The 18,455-nt window shown below is 43.0% G+C and overlaps 1 long non-coding RNA gene across 1 annotated transcript; it reads right to left on the reverse strand.

The window, feature by feature from the left end:
• Nucleotides 1–11,427: 11,427 nt before the first annotated feature.
• Nucleotides 11,428–12,214, reverse strand: LOC115471395. The gene is made up of 3 exons (XR_003942317.1): nt 12,204–12,214; nt 11,841–11,849; nt 11,428–11,506 (listed from the first exon to the last, which is right to left on the reverse strand). It is a non-coding gene; the product is annotated as an uncharacterized LOC115471395 (long non-coding RNA).
• Between the last annotated feature and the right edge of the window lie 6,241 nt (nt 12,215–18,455).

The raw sequence follows: 18,455 nt of genomic DNA on the forward strand, positions 1-18,455 counted from the left end.
TTTTCTTTAAATTAAAATGTAAAGATGTACTACAGAAGACCCCCAGCATGGAGAATATCCAGATTCAGTTCCGTCACATGAAGCAACAACCATATGAAACAAAGAGTAGCGGGCAATATCAGCTGAGTATGCAGTTTTGATTGGCTGTATGCCTACAGGTATGTTATATTTGATTTATGAGATGTTCATATACTGTTACCCTATGACTATGCATATACAGACAGACACAAAACAATGAGGCAGATAAAGACCATATGGCATATGCCCATCTAGAACTTGCCTTAGAGTACAGGGTAGCACCAATGGCATATCAGATGCTGTGAGCATTGCCTCGCCATTAGTCATGGTTTTATCACATATGCAAACCAAAGCACGTAAGCGGTTGAGCACCTACCGTATTTCATCTATAGCTTTAAGAGTGAGTTTATCAAAGTTACATTATAGTAAGTTCATTGTTATGACTATCTCTTCAGACCATTATCCTCTTACTGACTCTTTCACCATAGATTTGTGAAAGAATAACACATAACACAACACTAAGCATTTTGTTTCTCGAATATAGAAGAGAAAAATAAAGTTGTGAAAGCTGGTGTATGTAAGTTGATTTGCAACCAAAGTATTACCCTCTGAAAGCAGCTAATGACATTGAGGACACTGCAATATGTGTTTGGCCTTCATTTTGGGAATATACAATCAGATCATTACTAGGCAGGTGATGCTCCACTGGTGCACAGAGTTTCATTGCTTAGCATAACATCTAAGAAATTAAATAAGTGGAGAAAACATTCGGAGCATGATTCATGGAATTCTTTCCAACCTGTGTATGTGGGGGGGGGGGGGGGGGGGGACACCTGCAGCCATAAGGGCTATTATAGTGGTGTACAGTTGGGTACAGTAGGTTTTTGGGTAGGTTTTGGAGGGCTCAGTATAGAATATAATGGAGCAACAGTGAGATGTGTACCTGGGAGCTTTTAGATGAAGTCCACTGCAATGTCCCTTAGGATGTCCCACTGCTCTACTGGGATGTCTGTGTGGCCAGTCTACTAAGAATGCTAGCTCCTCCTATATCCCATTGGTTTGACTTTGTGCATTTTTCACTTGGGCTTCTTTTGGTCGAAAATGGACCACAAAGATAAACTAATAGAGCACAAAAACATCTGGCAAGAGGCCATAAAAAAAAAAAAGATAGATGTTTTGCTGTTTCGAAAATGGCTATTTTTGCTATTTGGACTCTGGATGTTTTGAGCAAGACATCCAAAGTCGGACTTAGACATCATATTGAAAAATGTCCCTCCACATCACCTAGTTGCTCATTAGCTTTGAAGGAATGATTGAAGGGTGCAATTTTGATTGCCTTTATGATTTTTGAAACCACCTCAGAATATTTTTAAAAAGGTTTTGGAGCATGGCTCCTTGTCTGGCTCCCCTTGGACATGCAGTTTTACAAATCTGGTTCTTACATATATACAACACCTAGTAATGCTGCTTTTTTTTTTCTTGGTTTAAATAAAATGCCTGTTTATGTTGTGGACTGTCATAATAATCCATTTTTTTAATTTCAATTTTTATTCAAAGATTTTACAATACAGCTCATTGAAAGAGCCACCCCAGTACAGCTTAGAACTCAATGTTTTTCTGAGGACGTCCATCTTTTGTTTCGATAATACAGTCGGGGACACCCAAATCGCAAAATTTAGGACAACCATAGAGATGGTCATCCCCGAGGACGCCCATCTCAGAAACGACCAAATCCAAGCCATTTTGTCATGGGAGGAGCTAGCATTCGTAATGCACTGGTCCCCCTGACATGCCAAGACACCAACCGGGCACCCTAGGGGGCACTGCAGTGGACTTCAGAAATTGCTCCCAGGTGCATAGCTCCCTTACCTTGTGTGCTGAGCCCCCCAACCCCCCCCCCCAAAAAAAACCCACTCCCACAACTGTACACCACTACCATAGCCCTTAGGGGTGAAGGGGGCACTTACATGTGGGTACAGTGGGTTTCGGGTGGGTTTTGAAGGGCTCACATTTACCACCACAAGTGTAACAGGTAGGGGTGGGATGGGCTTGGGTCCGCCTGTCTGAAGTGCACTGCACCCACTAAAACTGCTCCAGGGACCTGCATACTGCTGCAATGGACCTGAGTATGATATTTGAGGCTGGCATAGAGGCTGGAAAAAATATTTTTAAAAATTTTGTTTGAGGGTGGGAGGGGGTTAGTGACCACTGGGGGAGTAAGGGGAGGTCATCCCCGATTCCCTCTGGTGGTCATCTGGTCATTTAGGGCACATATTTGTGGCTTGGTCATAAGAAAAAAAGGACCAGGTAAAGTCATCCAAGTGTTGTCAGGCACGCCCTTCTTTTTTCCATTATCGGTCGAAGATGCCTATGTGTTAGGCACACCCTAGTCCCGCCTTCGCTATGCCTCCGACACCCCCCCCCCCCCGTGAACTTTGGTCGCCCCCGAGATGGAAAGCAGTTGAGGACACCCAAAATCGGCTTTCGATTATAACAATTTGGGTGACCCTATGAGAAGGACACCCATCTTTCATTTCGAAAATACCGTCAGAGACATCCAAATCTTTAAATTTGGATGTCCCTAGATTTGGTAGTCCCTAGACATTAACGTTTCTGACTTTTGGCGATTTTCGAAACCAAAGATGTCCATGTCAAAAATGGCCAAATGCAAGCCATTTGGTCATGGGAGGAGCCAGCATTTGTAGTGCACTGGTCCCCCTGACATGCCAGGACAGCAACCGGGCACCCTAGGGAGCACTGCAGTGGACTTCATAAATTGCTCCCAGGAACATGTGTGCTAAGCCCCCCCAAAACCCACTACCCACAACTGTACACCACTACCATAGCCCTTACGGGTGAAGGGGGCACCTATATATGGGTACAGTGGGTTTGTTGTGGGTTTTGGAGAGCTTGCTGTTCCCTCCACAATTGTAACAGGTGGGGGGGGGGGGGTATGGGCCTGGGTCCGCCTGTCTGAAGTACACTGCAGTATCTACTAAAACTGCTCCAGGGACCTGCATACGCTGTCATGGACCTGAGTATGACATCTGAGGCTGGCACAACATATTTTTAAAGATGTTTTTGAGGGTGGGAGGGGGTTAGTGACCACTGGGGGAGTAATGGGAGGTTATCCCTGATTCTCTCCGGTGGTCATGTGGTCATTTTGGGCACTTTTTGTGCCTTAGTCGTAAGATAAACAGGTCCGGGTGAAACGTCCAAGTGTTTGTCAGGGACGTCCTTGTTTTTTTCAATTATGGGTCAAAGGCGTCCAAGTGTTAGGCACGCCCAAGTCCTGCCTTCGCTACACCTCTGACACTCCCCCTTGAACTTTGGCCGTCCTTGCGACGGAGTGCAGTTGGAGACGTCCTAAATCGGGTTTCGATTATACCGATTTGGACGTCCCTGGGAGAAGGACGTCCATCTTCCGATTTATGTCAAAAGGTGGACGTCCTTCTCTTTCGAAAATGAGCCCCATAGTAACCTATGGAACTTTGTAAGTCTAATTGCTTTGACAATGAACCCCATGGGTGTTATGGCCAGGGAGAAGGGGAGGATGTGACATGATGATGAGTTGGAGGATTAATTGCAGGATGACATCTGAATAGGGAGTGAGAGTTTCTTTGGGAGTTGTTAATATTCATATTTTTACTGCAAGCTTAAACATATTTTATAAAAAGTTCCAGGTTCAGCAAATCTTTTTTTTAAATTGTAAATCATTAGCACCCCATCTTAGCTGCTTCTTTTCCAACTTAGGGGTCCTTTTACAAAACCACGGTAAAAAGTGGCCTGCGGTAGTGTGGGTGCATCTTTTAGGCATGTGATGGGCCTTTTTTTTTTTTTACTGCAGTTGGGAAAAAAGCTATTTTTTAATGGGCTGGGAAATGGGCCTGTGCTAATATTAAAACTAGCGCTCACTTATTTATGTCCTGAGCCCTTACTGCCACCCATTGACCTAGCGGAAAGGGCTCACATGGTAACCATGCAGCACACGCCAATCTGGGCACTGCCATTTACCACTGGGAATGCCCTCCGCAGTAGAAAATAGAAAATTATTTTCTACTGTTCCATTCAGCATGTACCAAATCAGAATTGTTGCTGGGCGCACGCACTACCCCAGCGGTAGTGCCGATTGGGCCTTTGTAAAAGTTCCCCTTAGAAAACTTATACAAAAGAGGGCTCATGGTAGCACAAAAATAAAGGCCAAAGAATATTATACCACCTAGCAGATACATTTTGCTACTTGGTGAGGGTTTGCCTAGTTCTTCACTGTTCAAACTACTGCATGTATACTAGGCCCATAACTGCATGTAGATGTGATGACAATTACAATTTGAAAGCATTTTGGGTTTAAGGAAAACTTTTCCCTAATCCTTGGCCCAAACAAGCGCTTTGTAAAAAAAAAAAAAAAACCTATGCGTGCCTCTGAGCTGGTGCAAAATTCAGTTGGGAAATTTATTAAATATATGTATATTCCCATTGTAAGATAGTAAATCCATGTGTAAATTTTCAGCCTCACTAAAACCACATCCCTTTTTAATTCTCCACAACCTGACCATCTATATTTGTAAACAGGGGCTTTATGAAGTCAACACATACATATGTAGCCTGTCTACATTTATAAATGCTACTATTTACGAAAGTAAATGCTTCTAAAATGACTCCCCGTAAACTTGTAGTACACCTACTTCTTAGGCATGTATACCCATGCATAATTTTCTATGAGCTTGTTTGCATGTGGATAAAGCTTGGTATATTACATCACGAAAAGCAAAGAAGATTCTGAACACTCCTTTGGATTTTTTTGGGACCCCAGTCCTGCCAGTGGACTCTTTCTTTAACCTAAGATTCACAACTCACTTTTCCCCCTCAGATATCTCAAGTATTTAAAACTGATTTTTTTTTCATTCTTAGACAGCTACGGTTTGTTAGGAAATATTTCAATCATGACACTTTTCACTAGCTTATTCTCTATTTGCTTAGTTCCAGAATAAACTACTGCAATATAATTTACCTGGGATCCCCTTCCTATGCATTAAAACACCTTCAAACACTACAAAACACCGCAATCAAGCTTCTCTGCTATGCTAAACGATCAGACCACGTTTCACACTTATTTCAGAAGTATCATAGGCTCCCCATCGAGCAAAGAATCTTGCACAAACTTCTGACCCTTATTTTCATGACTTTCTGGTTGGGCTTTCCATAATATTTCGCCAACCTTATCATTCCTTATTTGCCCACATGTCTGTTGTGATCCTTCAATGATTACTGTTTGGTCCTACCCAACCCTAAGCAAACCAGCTTAGAAACCACTAGACTCTGTGCTTTCTACTTTGAAGCCCCTTTTTACTGGAATTCTCTCCCCTGTGACATTCGTGCAGAGCTGTCCATTAAAAAAATGGCTCTTTCACCAAGCTTATAACCTCCCTTAGGGCGGTGTGTTGCCAAGTACTGTTGCTTCATCCTCAATCTCCCTTTCCCCTATTCTTGCCCCTTCTCATCCCCCTTTAGCTCCTCTTCCCTCTCTCTCTTGGAATGATTGTGGTTCTTTTCTATCAAGCACTATATTTCATTTCCTATTTCTACGACCTTGTTTATTGTACTTAGATTGTAAATCGCCTAGGTTTACTTGTTAGTAAAGGCAGAATAACAAATTATTGTTAAAAAATAATAAACTAATTAAATAAAGTTTCAAAAATGTGCTCAGATTACAATCACCTCACATAGCAGCATGAGGCTTATGCAGGGAACCATCTCAACACTTCAATATTCCCTGTTGAATATACCAGTTTTTTTTGCAGTTATGTATTATCCATCACACCTTCTCAACATAATACAAAATTCTTATCTCAATAATTGTCCTAGCTTTTCAGACATCATTGTAGATGTGCTGCTATGATTAACAGAATTCTAATCCTGACATTTAAGTTTTATTTGTAGAATCGGTGATTGTTCTTGACGAAGCAATCGGCGAAACCCAGATCTGTGTCGGGGAACGTCATGAGGAGCTGAATTTTTATTGATTTGGGTGCACTGTTGATGCACTGGCACTGTGAGACAATTCTGATTTATAATCTTGACTGATGGAACCATCTATCATGATGTCTGAGAAGCTAGAACAATTATTGAGATAAGTATCATATGTTATATTAAGCAGGTGTGATTGGTGATATATAACTGCAAAAAAACATGTATACTCAATAGGGAATGTTCCCTGCATAAGTCTCATCCTGCTATATGATGTGACTGTAATCTGAGTATACGTGCACAATTTATTTAATTAGTTTATTAGCATTATATATGTTATCTTCTGTGCTTTTTGTGGTGTAATATTTCAGTATGCGGCACAGAGAATTGCTTAGGTTTGCACTCATTTCTCTAGTTTATTTAGATACTTGTTTTAAGTATCTTAAACACCTTCCTGATGCTTCTTGTTAGGAAGGAGAGGGCTTAATTATGTCCCTAGGAACTTTTTTTTTAATAACAGTGCTATTCATACTGCTGATTAAGCAAATTAGAATATTGCTTCCAAAGTCTCTGCTATCCCCATACACAATCTCTGTTCTATACTCAATAAGTCACATTCTAAGAGGCTAATTTCCCCCCTCCCAAAATCTCATCTCTTCTGAAAAACTGCTTCCATTAAACCAGCTGCTTTCTTCGTTACTGCTGGAGAGATCAAATTAAAGCCCGTCTGGTTTTAATCACGCCAAGCTCCATCACCCCCTCTCGAGGCCTCATCTATCAATAATTAATATACAAAGATGACTGCAAATTTATTTGAGCTTCACAGACCAAAATGTAACATGTTAGTTTAAAAACACAAGGAGAGAAAGCACAATAATCCCTTAAAAACAATTACGAAAATGTGAGAAATCACTACCTCAATCTGGGTATATTCTGTAGCCTCAGCAGAAACTTTGATGGGATGGGCATCTCGGAAAACCAATTAGCACATTCAAGGGCCCTTTTACGAAGCTGCAGTAAATGCTAGTGCATGCTAGCTAAAGTTTAAAAGGGATTACCATGGGACACATTCAGGCATCCTGTGGTAAGATTCCAAGCTGAATATGTAAACTGTGAATTAAAAAATATTTTAAATTTTTCATGGAGGGGGCATGTTGGTGGGCGGAGATTGTACATGGCTGCACTAATCACTTAGGGGTCCTTTTACTAAGCCACATAAGCGCCTACATGCGCCCAATGCACGTCAATTCCGAGTTACGCCTGGCTACCGCTTGGCCCGGGCGGTAATTTCATTTTTTACGCCCACCCACTATGCGCGCCGGAATTTATATTTTATTTTCCGGCGTGTAGCAAAAACTAGACAGTAATCAGCATTGTATGTGCGTTGACCATTACTGCCCGGTTAATGAATGGATGGCGGTAAGGTCTCAGACTCAAAATGGGCACACGCCAATTTTGATTTTGCCGCACATCCATTTTCGGCAAAATTTTTAAAAAGGCCTTTTTTTACAGGCGCGATGAAAATGGATCTGCACGTGTCCAAAACATGCATAGTTAAAGGACCCCTTAGCATATCTACATTACCATGCACTAACTGATTAGCGCAGGATTAGTGCATAAACCCTTAACACCTACAAAATAAGTGTTGGTAAGTGCTCACGTGCTATTTTTAAAAAAAAACACATTATCTCATGGCCATTAATTTGGCAAAAAGGCCTAGTATGCAGGAAAGACCTGAGTAAGGGTGAACTTAGGCCACTTTTTACTGCAGCTTAGTAAAAGAGCCCCTCAGTCTTTTAAAAGATTTTTTTCTGGATATCACATGTGGTAGAAAATATGAAAATTGTGCACTTCCTCAATGAATGAACTAGATTAGTTTGGATCAGGGTATTCAGTGGTACAAAACCAGACAATCACCTTTCTTCAGTGGCGTACCGAGGGCGGGGTGGTGGGGGCAGTCCGCCCTGGGTGCACGCCGCTGGAGGGGTGCAGAAAGCAGCCGTGCGGCTGTCGGCTCCGCTGGTTCCTTGCTCCCTCTGCCCCGGAACAGGTTACTTCCTGTTCCGGGGCAGAGGGAGCAGGGAACCAGTGAAACCGACAGCCATGCGGCTGCTCCTAGCAGGTAAGACTGCACCGGGGGGGGGGGGGGGGGGGTCGATGCGCCAGGGGGTGGGGTGTCGTGCTGCACCCGGGGGGGGGGGGGGGACGAATGCCACTGCACCCGGTGTGTGTGTGTGGGGGGGTGCGCAGTGATGACCCGCCCTGGGTGGCAGTTGACCAAGAATCGCCAGTGCCTTTCTTAGGGGTCCTTTTACTAAGGTGCACTGAAAAATGGTCTGTGCTGGTGTAGACGCGTGTATCAGACACAGATTGGGCAATTTTTCAGCGCACCTGCATAAAAAGCCTTTTTTTTGGCTGAAAATGGATGTTTGGCAAAATAAAAATTGGCGTGCCTGAGATCTTACCGCCACCCATTAACTTAGCAGCAAGATCTCATGCGTTAACCGGGCAGTAATCGTCAGCGCACATACAATGCCAATTACCGCCTGGTTAGCACCACACGCCAGAAAATAAAATATATTTTCTGGCGCAAGTACTGGATGCACGTAAAAAATGAAATTACTGCCAGGCCACGTGTTAGCCAGGCGGTAAATTGGCTTATGTTGGTCGCGCGTAGGTGCCTACGCAGCTTAGTAAAAGGGCCCTTTAGGTAGGTGCACTTTGATATGTAATAGCACCTTTTGGAGAAGGACAGTCTTGTCTTTATATTTCTTGGTCCATTTATACACATACATTTGTTTGCACTTGTGGAAACAATCTCTGCTTTTGGATAAAGGTAGGAGGAGGTCTGAGTGGGATAATGGAGAAGGCAGGCTCCACTACCTGAAGATGAGTGGGAAACTAAGAAGCTCGATCTGTTGGGACTCCCAACCCATGTGACACCTAAAAAGTGGAATCGCCTCAAGTTAAAGAAAGTACAAGGCTGTTCCCAAGGTCCCAACTCTCCTGTCATCAAAGGAAGCGAAGTATGGACCCAGCTATAAAGTTGCAGAATAATGGGGGAGGGGGGGAAGTGCAAGGGTGGATGGAAGAGAAGGGTGATGGAAGAAGTAGACAGTGCAAGGGGGAGGGATGGGATGGAATGTTGAGTGCAAGAAGAGAAGGGAGGGATGGAAGGATAAATGCAAGGAAGGGGTGGGGAGTGGATGAGAGACAAGGATGGAAGTGTGAAGGCAAGTGGAGAGGGCAGGGAATGGATAGAAGAGCGAATGCAAGGAAGAGGTAAGTGCAAGTAGGCTGGGTGGCAAGGAGGGATGGAAGGATGAATGCAAGAAAGTAAATTGCAAAGAGGAGAGGCAGAGGGGTAGAAGGAGGTTGACGGTAAAGAGTGAGAGAGTGCAAGGGGTGGGCAGGCAGGGATGGAAGAGTGAATGCAAGGAAGGAAAGTGCAAAGGGGAGAGGCAGAGGGGTAGAAGAAGGTTGATGGAAAAGAGCGAGAGTGCAAGGGGTGGGCAGGCAGGGATGGAAGAGTGATTGCAAGGAAGGAAAAGTGCAAAGAGGGGTGGAGGTAGAGATGGAATGATGATTAGAAGGAGGGGTGGACTACTAGGTGGGGGATGGAAAGTACAGGGAGGGAGAGATGGAAAGATAAGTGCAAAGAGGAAGAGAATGCAAAAGGGCTCTACGCAAAGTAGAGGATGAAGCAATGAGTGCAGGGGGGTGGCCTTGAGGCAGAAGCACAAATTGATTAATACACACACACACACACACACACACACACACACACACACTGCTCCAGATAGCCACATATAAAACCAACCATACTCTCCATAGATATACACACCATACCACTCGCACATACCAATAGTCACCAACACATACCCCAGACGACCTTCCACACATCTGCTACTACTTTACTGAGGCACACTTTATTATGTTTCTTCCCACCAAGACTGACAGAAGATGTGCCTTTCTGTGAATGAAATAGGAAATGTACCACAGTCACATTTTAAGAGTGCACTTTTCAACTTGTTAGTTAATGAACTGTTCCCTCTAGATGCAAGACAATGGCTAGCCCAAATGCTGCCAGGAATGCCTATTGCATACTGGTTTATACTTCTGGATGCTTTCCACAGTACTTCAGAGAAATGAACAAATTCATTTTTCATCTTCCTTTCTGCCTCCAACTATATAACACAAGCAGTACCTTAAAATCCTAAACGCAAGTTTACAAAATATTTTTTAGCTGAAGTCTTGGACTGCATTCGGAACCAACCACAATTTACAGTGGTGTCATAGTGTCATCCCATCCTGCCAAAATAGCTTCAGATTAAATAGCAACCTTCACACACTCGGCAACATGATATATTAGTAGAAATAAAGCTGTTGCAGACAGACAGGCCTCACAGATTGTAACAAAATGGAAAAGCAAAGCTGCAAATGCATGTTCTGAGGATGTCTTGAAATTACAAATGAAAAAGTGTACTATGACCTTGGTTTAATTTCAATCCTATTTTCAGTCAGCCAGTGGGTGCACTGCCATGGAAAAAATTTTGGGTGGAATAAAAATAAACGATGAGGGGCAGAGGTCCAGCCGTGTTGCTTGTCTCTGTCACAGTTTTGATGATGACAAATCTGGTCAGACTATGGCCATATTGACTCAGAATTTGAACAAGATATGATAGAAGTTTATAAATTAATGAATGGAATGGAAGGGTACAAAAATTGGTGGTTTACTCTTTCCAGGTGTATAAATACTAGGGGACACACCAGGACGTTTACAGGTATTTTCATGACATTAGGAATTGTTTTGGCCATTGTGTCACTATGAGAGCAATATCGTTAAGCTTGCACCCTCTTTGCAAATAAAGGGATCCTTTTACCAAGTCACGCTAAAAAGTGGCAAATGTTGGAGTCGACTCATGGGTTTTATGTGTGCTGCGGCCACTTTTAGTGCGGTGGCAAAATGGACTTTGTGGCAAATTTTTTCTAATGGCCATGCATTAATTTCCCCATTAGCACGTGGCCTATTTAGGAGGCAGCAAAGGCTCCCATGCTACTCCCACGCTAATCAGGTAGCATGTGGTAAAGGACCCGCGCTACCCGATTAGCACAGGCACGCCTACTCTCTGCATATGGGCACGCCTCCTGCGCTGCAAAACAAAAAAATATTTTCCATTGTCGGATTATTGAGTTCTGAGCTGAAAACTACTGTGGGACGCCTCAGCGCATCCTGTGGTAGTGACCTTTTAGCTCGCAGTAGGCCTGTGTTAGGCCTACCACGCTTGTTTTCATTAGTTAATGAGATGCAGCAACATGGGATATGTCGACCTTTGGATAAGAAAGTGAGGACCGTGCAAAAAGGATCTCAGGAAGTCTTTAATATCAACAGCTAAAAATTGTATTTTAGCTGTTGATAGGGTCATTTTTTAGCTGTTGATATTAAAGACTTCCTGAGATCCTTTCTGCACGGTCCTCACTTTCTTATCCATTGCTTTTGTTGCATGTGAGGGTTTTCCTCCTTCTTAATATGTCAACCTTTCCCATATCATTGCAAATGATTGCATCCCTAGTACATTTAAAACAATTCAGAGCAAATATTTTTTCATTCAATGCACAATTAAGCTCTGAAATTTGTTGCCAGCGGATGTGGTAAAAGTAGTTAGCGTTACTGGATTTAAAAATGGTTTGGATAAGTCCCTAGAGGAAAAGTCAAAACATTCAAAACATTAAGGTAGACTGGGGGAAGCCACTGCTTTACCCTGAAAATTTGCAGCATAAAATCCATCTATTTTGTGGGCTCCTGCCGGGTACTCATATCCTGGATTGCAAACTAGATATTGGGCTTAATGGACCTTTTTGTTCTGATCCAGTATGACAGTTATTATGTTCTGATAAGGTCAGGAGTTATTTCCTTTGATACTCAAATTTGTAATATTTTGTGAATATGATAGTTCAAATGTTGTGGGAGAGGAATCGGGAGCCACATGAGGAGGACACTAATAACATGGTGTCATCCAGACCATTTTGGTTTCTTGGACTATGGGATGATTTTCCAAGGGTTACATAGCAGAGATGGCATTCACTTACCAAAGACAGTGTATATATTTTACTGTAACTGTATATTTACTGTGGATGACTGTGTTTCTGTTCTTCCTGCAAGCTTGCAGTTGTTCACTGGTTCTCTGGTATTGCTGTGTTTCCTAGCTCATTCTCACTTCCTGCTGACACTCACAGTTGTTCCATGATTCTTTAGTTTTGCTGTGCTTCCTGGCTCATTCTCACCTGCCACCACTGTTCCCTCTAGGCTTAGCAGGGGTCCTCACAGTTCTGCTTCATGGATACCCGAATGTGGAGTACCACAGAGGTCATCCCTTTCTACTTTTCCCTCTAAGCTGAGCGGGAGTCCTCCATCTACAGACCTACCAGTGGGTGGTGCTGTTTCACAATCACATTTTCAATAATGAGGGACAGACAAGCTCTGCAGGACTCCAAGGAACCTACCTGTCCTTAGTGAGTGAAAACACAATATTGAAGCACCACCCCCTACTGGCAGCAGTGCAGTTGGAGGACTGCTCTCAGCTTAGAAGGAACAGTGCCTCCTGCTGATGTAAGCAAACTAGGAAAATGTTTTGCTATAAATTAGTGCCACTAGCTGTGTTTGTATAGTGGGCGCAAGCTGAAAGCACATGCCCAAAGAAAAGGATGGGTGCGCTCTTTGGGACGAACTCCAGGAGTGGGGGTGGGGAACCTGCAGTTTACATTCCTGCCATTGCTTTATCTTAATGCATTATGGCACTTTTTTTTCCTACAAATTTTACAGCTCTGTTTTCTCATTATTCTTTATCCTTTTTTCTAGTCTTTCCCTTCTGAAAAAGTAAGGTCTGTCTGTTTATTGCCTGGCTTTTTCCCAATTCCTGTTTTATTTGGCCACCACCCAGTTCAATAGCGCCTGCTATCAAGCTTATTTTTATTTTATTTTTCATTTTTATCATGCTTTTAAACAATAACAAAAAGAAAAAATTTTGCTCAGTAAACCGTACACTGCCTTGAGTGAATTCTTTCAAAGAGGTGGTAAATAAATCCTAATAAATAAATAAAATATTATGATACACAAATACAGAAACAAAACGCAAGAAAAATATACAAAATGGAAACAAATCTATTAGGTATCAAAGCCCAAGTCCACAAATTCTAATGGAGAGGTCACTGGAAAATTGGAAGTAGATATTAATAACACATAATCAATAAGAAATATTAAAAATAAACTTAAGAATTGCTTCAGAGTAGATTTCTATTACATTTTACAACCGTGCTCAGAAAACTCCCAGAACCAAAATATAGTCAATATCTTGGTGGTTAAATAGAGGCTTATTTTTTTTTTATTGCTTAGGGTCCTAGAAAATATATGTTTATTTCCTTTCAGTTTACCCAGAAAATGCAAAAAAAACTGTCCACTCAAGGACTGTACCACATAATGCATGAAAGTATCTTCTCTTGTGTCTGTTTAGACACGTCTGGAAATAATCATACACAATGACTCATAAACTGAATTTGTTATTCCTGGAAATACAATTGCATAACAGAGTCCTTATTGGACTCAAAAACAAAGGGGCCCATTCACTAAGGTACGTAGGTGCCTATGGGTGTACACAACATGCATCAAATTAGAACTACCACCTGGTTACCTTGTACCCCAGGAGGTAATTCTAATTTTTATGTGTGGCCGATACACACGGCAGAAAATAATTTTTATTTTCTACCGCGTGACGCTAACTGGGCAGTAATCGACAGTGTACGTGCGCTGATGATTACTGCCCAGTTAACACGTCAGACCTTACCGCTAAGTCAATGGGTAGTGGTAAGGTCTCGGGTCCAAATGGACATGGAAAAAATTTTATTTTGTCACACATCCATTTTCGGCTAAAAAAAAGGTTTTCTTTGCATGTGCGCTGAAAAATGAACCTGTGTGCATCCAAAACACGTGCCTACACCAGCGCAGGCCATTTTCCCGTGCACCTTAGTAAAAGGGCCCCAAAGGTAACAAGAAGAGTTGCGCTTTCATGAACGCAGTCAGAGGAGGTTTCCAAATATGCAATCAAGTTCAAGCTATCTGGGGAGGCTCTTTCAGACATCTCATCAGATCTTTTCACTGCCTTCTTTCTTTTACATGAAAGGTGAAATACCTTATGAAAAGGAGGGACGGCTTCTTTCATTAAACCAAAGGACTCTAAAATCATAAAGTCCAGTTACTACATACTTCACCTTAACCAGGGTGGGACCAGGCTGCTGGCGTCGGCATTTAAAAAGAAGATAGAGCAGCTTTTAAACTAGAAAAGGGGGGAAAGGCCGACAGTCGCTCAAAAGCGCATGGTTCGGGATAAGGTATCTTGCAAGGATATCTCACAAACAGGGAAGATAGGGTTTCTGGATAGTGAGGTTGCGCAACAGACCGTGGTAGGCCAGGTGCCCTTAAATACAACTAAAGATCAGACAAAAGATGGCAAATCAGTAGTGCCCAGTACTAAGCATCATGCAAATAGGAACAACAAACATACTCTGAAATGTCTATATGTAAATGCTAGGAGTCTAAGAAATAAGATGGGATAGTTGAATATATTGCACTAAATGAAAAATTGGATATAATAGGCATTACTGAGACCTGGTGGAAGGAGGATAACCAGTGGGACACTGTCATACCGGGGTAGAAAGTATATCGTAGTGATAGGGTGGACCGGACTGGTGGAGGGGTAGCATTGTATATTAACGAGAGCCTTGAGTCAGATAGATTACAAATTCAGCAGGACACAAATCACACCTTTGAATCATTGTGGGTTGAAATTCCATGTAGAAAAGGGAAAAGGACGGTGATAGGAGTGTACTACCGTCCGCCTCACCAAGATGAGCAGGTAGACGCAGAAATGATAAAAGAAATCAGAGATGCAAACAAAATGGGCAATGTGATAATAATGGCTGACTTCAATTATCCAAATATAGACTGGGTAAATGTAACATCGGGACACGCTAGAGAGGTACAATTCCTTGATGAAATCAAGGACAGCTTTATGGAGCAGCTGGTGCAGGAGCCGACGAGAGAAGGAAAAATTCTAGACTTGGTCCTTAGTGGAGCGCATGATCTGGTGAGGGACGTTATGGTACTGGGGCCGCTTGATAACAGTGATCATAATATGATCAGTTTTAATATCGACCTTGAAGTAAGTATACACAGGAAGTCAAATACATTAGCGTTTAACTTTAAAAAAGGGGACTATGATAAAATGATAAGAACGGTGGAAAAAAACTTAGGGGGACAACTGAGAGGGTAAAAACTGTACAACAGGCATGGACGCTGTTCAAAAATACCATCCTGGAGGCCCAGGCCAAACATATTCCACTAATTAGAAAAGAAAGACGGAACTCCAAAAGACAGCCGGCCTGGTTGAAAAGTGGGGTGAAGGAAGCTATTAGGGGTAAAAGAAATGCCTTCAGAAAATGGAAGGAGGAACCGTCAGAAAATAACAAGAAGCAGCATAAGGAGTGTCAAAGCAAATGCAAGGCGCAGATAAAGAAGGCCAAGAGAGATTACGAAAAAAAGATAGCATTAGAGGCAAAAAAGCATAGTAAAAAAAATTTCGGTATATTAAAAGCAGGAAGCTGGCAAAAGAATCGGTTGGGCCGCTGGATGACCGAGGGGTAAAAGGAGAAATCAAGGAAGACAAAGACGTAGTGGAGAGATTGAATGAATTCTTTACTTCGGTCTTCACTGAGGAAGATTTGGGTGGGATACCAGTGTCTGAAATGATATTTCAAGCGGACGAGTCAGAGAAACTTACTGACTTCATGGAAAACATGGAGGACGTAATGGGGCAGTTCGGCAAACTGAAGAGTAGCAAATCTCCTGGGCCGGATGGTATTCATCCTAGAGTACTGATAGAACTGAAAAATGAGCTTGTGGCGCTACTGCTAGTGATACCTATAAATGCACCCGGTCTGCGGCTCCTCACTACCTCTCTACCCTCATCTCCCCCTATGTTCCCGCCCGTAACCTCCGCTCACAGGACAAATCCCTCCTTTCAGTTCCCTTCTCCACCACTGCCAACTCCAGGCTCCGCTCATTCTGCCTTGCCCCACCCTATGCTTGGAACAATCTTCCTCAACCCCTACGCCAAGCCCCCTCCCTACCCATCTTCAAATCTCTGCTTAAAACTCACCTCTTCAATGCTGCTTTCGGCACCTAACCTTTTGTGAAATATAGTATGCCCTATCAGACGGACTCTACACTTGTCTTTAGATTGTTTAGATTGTCTTTAGTTTGTACACCTGTCTCTTAGATTGTAAGCTTTAGATTGTACACCTGTCTTTTAGATTGTAAGCTCCTTGAGCAGGGACTGTCCTTCCATGTTAAATTGTACAGTGCTGCGTAACCCTAGTAGCGCTTTAGAAATGTTAAGTAGTAGTAGTAGTAGTGATATGCAATTTATCCTTAAAATCGAGCGTGGTACCGGAAGATTGGAGGGTGACCAATGTAACGCCCATTTTTTAAAAAGATTCCAGGGGAGATCCGGGAAATTATAGACCAGTGAGTCTGACGGGGAAAATGGCAGAGGCTATTATTAAAAACAAAATTACAGAGCACATCCAAGGACATGGATTACTGAGACCAAGTCAGCACGGCTTTTGTGTGGGGAAATCTTGCCTGACCAATTTACTTCAATTCTTTGAAGGAGTAAACAAACATGTGGACAAAGGGGAGCCGGTTGATATTGTATATCTGGATTTTCAAATGGTGTTTGACAAGGTACCTCATGAAAGGCTACAGAGGAAATTGGAGGGTCATGGGATAGGAGGAAAAGTCCTATTGTGGATTAAAAACTGGTTGAAGGATAGGAAACAGAGAGTGGGGTTAAATGGGTAGTATTCACAACGGAGAAGGGTAGTTAGTGGGGTTCCTCAGGGGTCTGTGCTGGGACTGCTGCTTTTTAATATATTTATAAATGATTTAGAGATGGGAGTAACTAGCGAGGTAATTAAATTTGCTGACGACACAAAGTTATTCAAAGTTGTTAACTCGCGACAGGATTGTGAAGAATTACAAAAGGACCTTGCGAGACTGGGAGACTGGGCGGCTAGATGGCAGATGACGTTTAATGTGAGCAAGTGCAAGGTGATGCGTGTGGGAAAAAAGAACCCAAATTATAGCTACGTCATGCAAGGTTCCACGTTAGGAGTTACAGACCAAGAAAGGGATCTGAGTGTCGTCGTCGATAATACACTGAAACCTTCTGCTCAGTGTGTTGCTGCGGCTCGGAAAGCAAATAGAATGTTGGGTATTATTAGGAAAGGTATGGAAAACAGGTGTGAGGATGTTATAATGCCATTGTATCGCTCCATGGTGCGACCGCACCTTGAGTATTCTGTTCAATTCTGGTTGCCGCATCTCAAGAAAGATATAGTGGAATTGGAAAAGGTGCAGCGAAGGGCGACTAAAATGATAGCGGGGATGGGATGACTTCCCTATGAAGAAAGACTAAGGAGGCTAGGGCTTTTCAGCTTGGAGAAGAGATGGCTGAGGGGAGACATGATAGAGGTGTATAAAATAATGAGTGGAGTGGAACAGGTGATGTGAAGCGTCTGTTCACGCTTTCCAAAAATACTAGGACTAGGGGGCATGCGATGAAACTACAGTGTAGTAAATTTAAAACAAATCTGGTTTTCATTGTCAGAGAACATGGTGAAGGCGGTTAGCTTGGCAGAGTTTAAAAAGGGGTTAAACGGTTTCCTAAAGGACAAGTACTAAATGGACTTGGGAAAAATCCACTATTCCAGGAATAACATGTATAGAATGTTTGTACATTTGGAAAGCTTGCTAGGTGCCCTTGGCCTGGATTGGCCTCTGTCGTGGACAGGATGCTGGGCTCCATGGACCCTTGGTCTTTTCCCAGTGTGGCATTACTTATGTACCAATTTCATGCGGTTCACAGCTATTTTTCCAAGACAGACTATAGCAATGTTGTCTCTGCTGGAGTCATACCCAGCTCCATGATAGCAGTATGCAGGTCCCTGGAGCAGTTTTTAATGGGTGCAGTGCACTTCAGACAGGCGGACCCAGGCCCACCCCCCCTACCTGTTACACTTGTGCTGGTAAATGTGAGCCCTTCAAAACCCACCCGAAACCCAGTGTACCCACATGTAGGTGCCCCCCTTCATCCCTAAGGGCTATGGTAGTGGTGTAGAGTTGTGGGTAGTGGGTTTTGGGGGGGGGGGTTGGGGGGCTCAGCACAAAAGGTAAGGGAGCTATGCAGCTGGGAGCAATTTGTGATGTCCACTGCAGTGCCCCTAGGGTGCCCGGTTGGTGTCCTGGCATGTGAGGGGGACCAGTGACCTACGAATGCTGGCTCCTCCCATGACCTTGAATTTGGTCGTTTTGGAGATGGGCGTCCTGATTTGCATTATAGGCGAAAACCCATCTC

Source organism: Microcaecilia unicolor, chromosome 5, assembly GCF_901765095.1.
Source record: "Microcaecilia unicolor chromosome 5, aMicUni1.1, whole genome shotgun sequence".
NCBI classification, from domain to species: domain Eukaryota; kingdom Metazoa; phylum Chordata; class Amphibia; order Gymnophiona; family Siphonopidae; genus Microcaecilia; species Microcaecilia unicolor.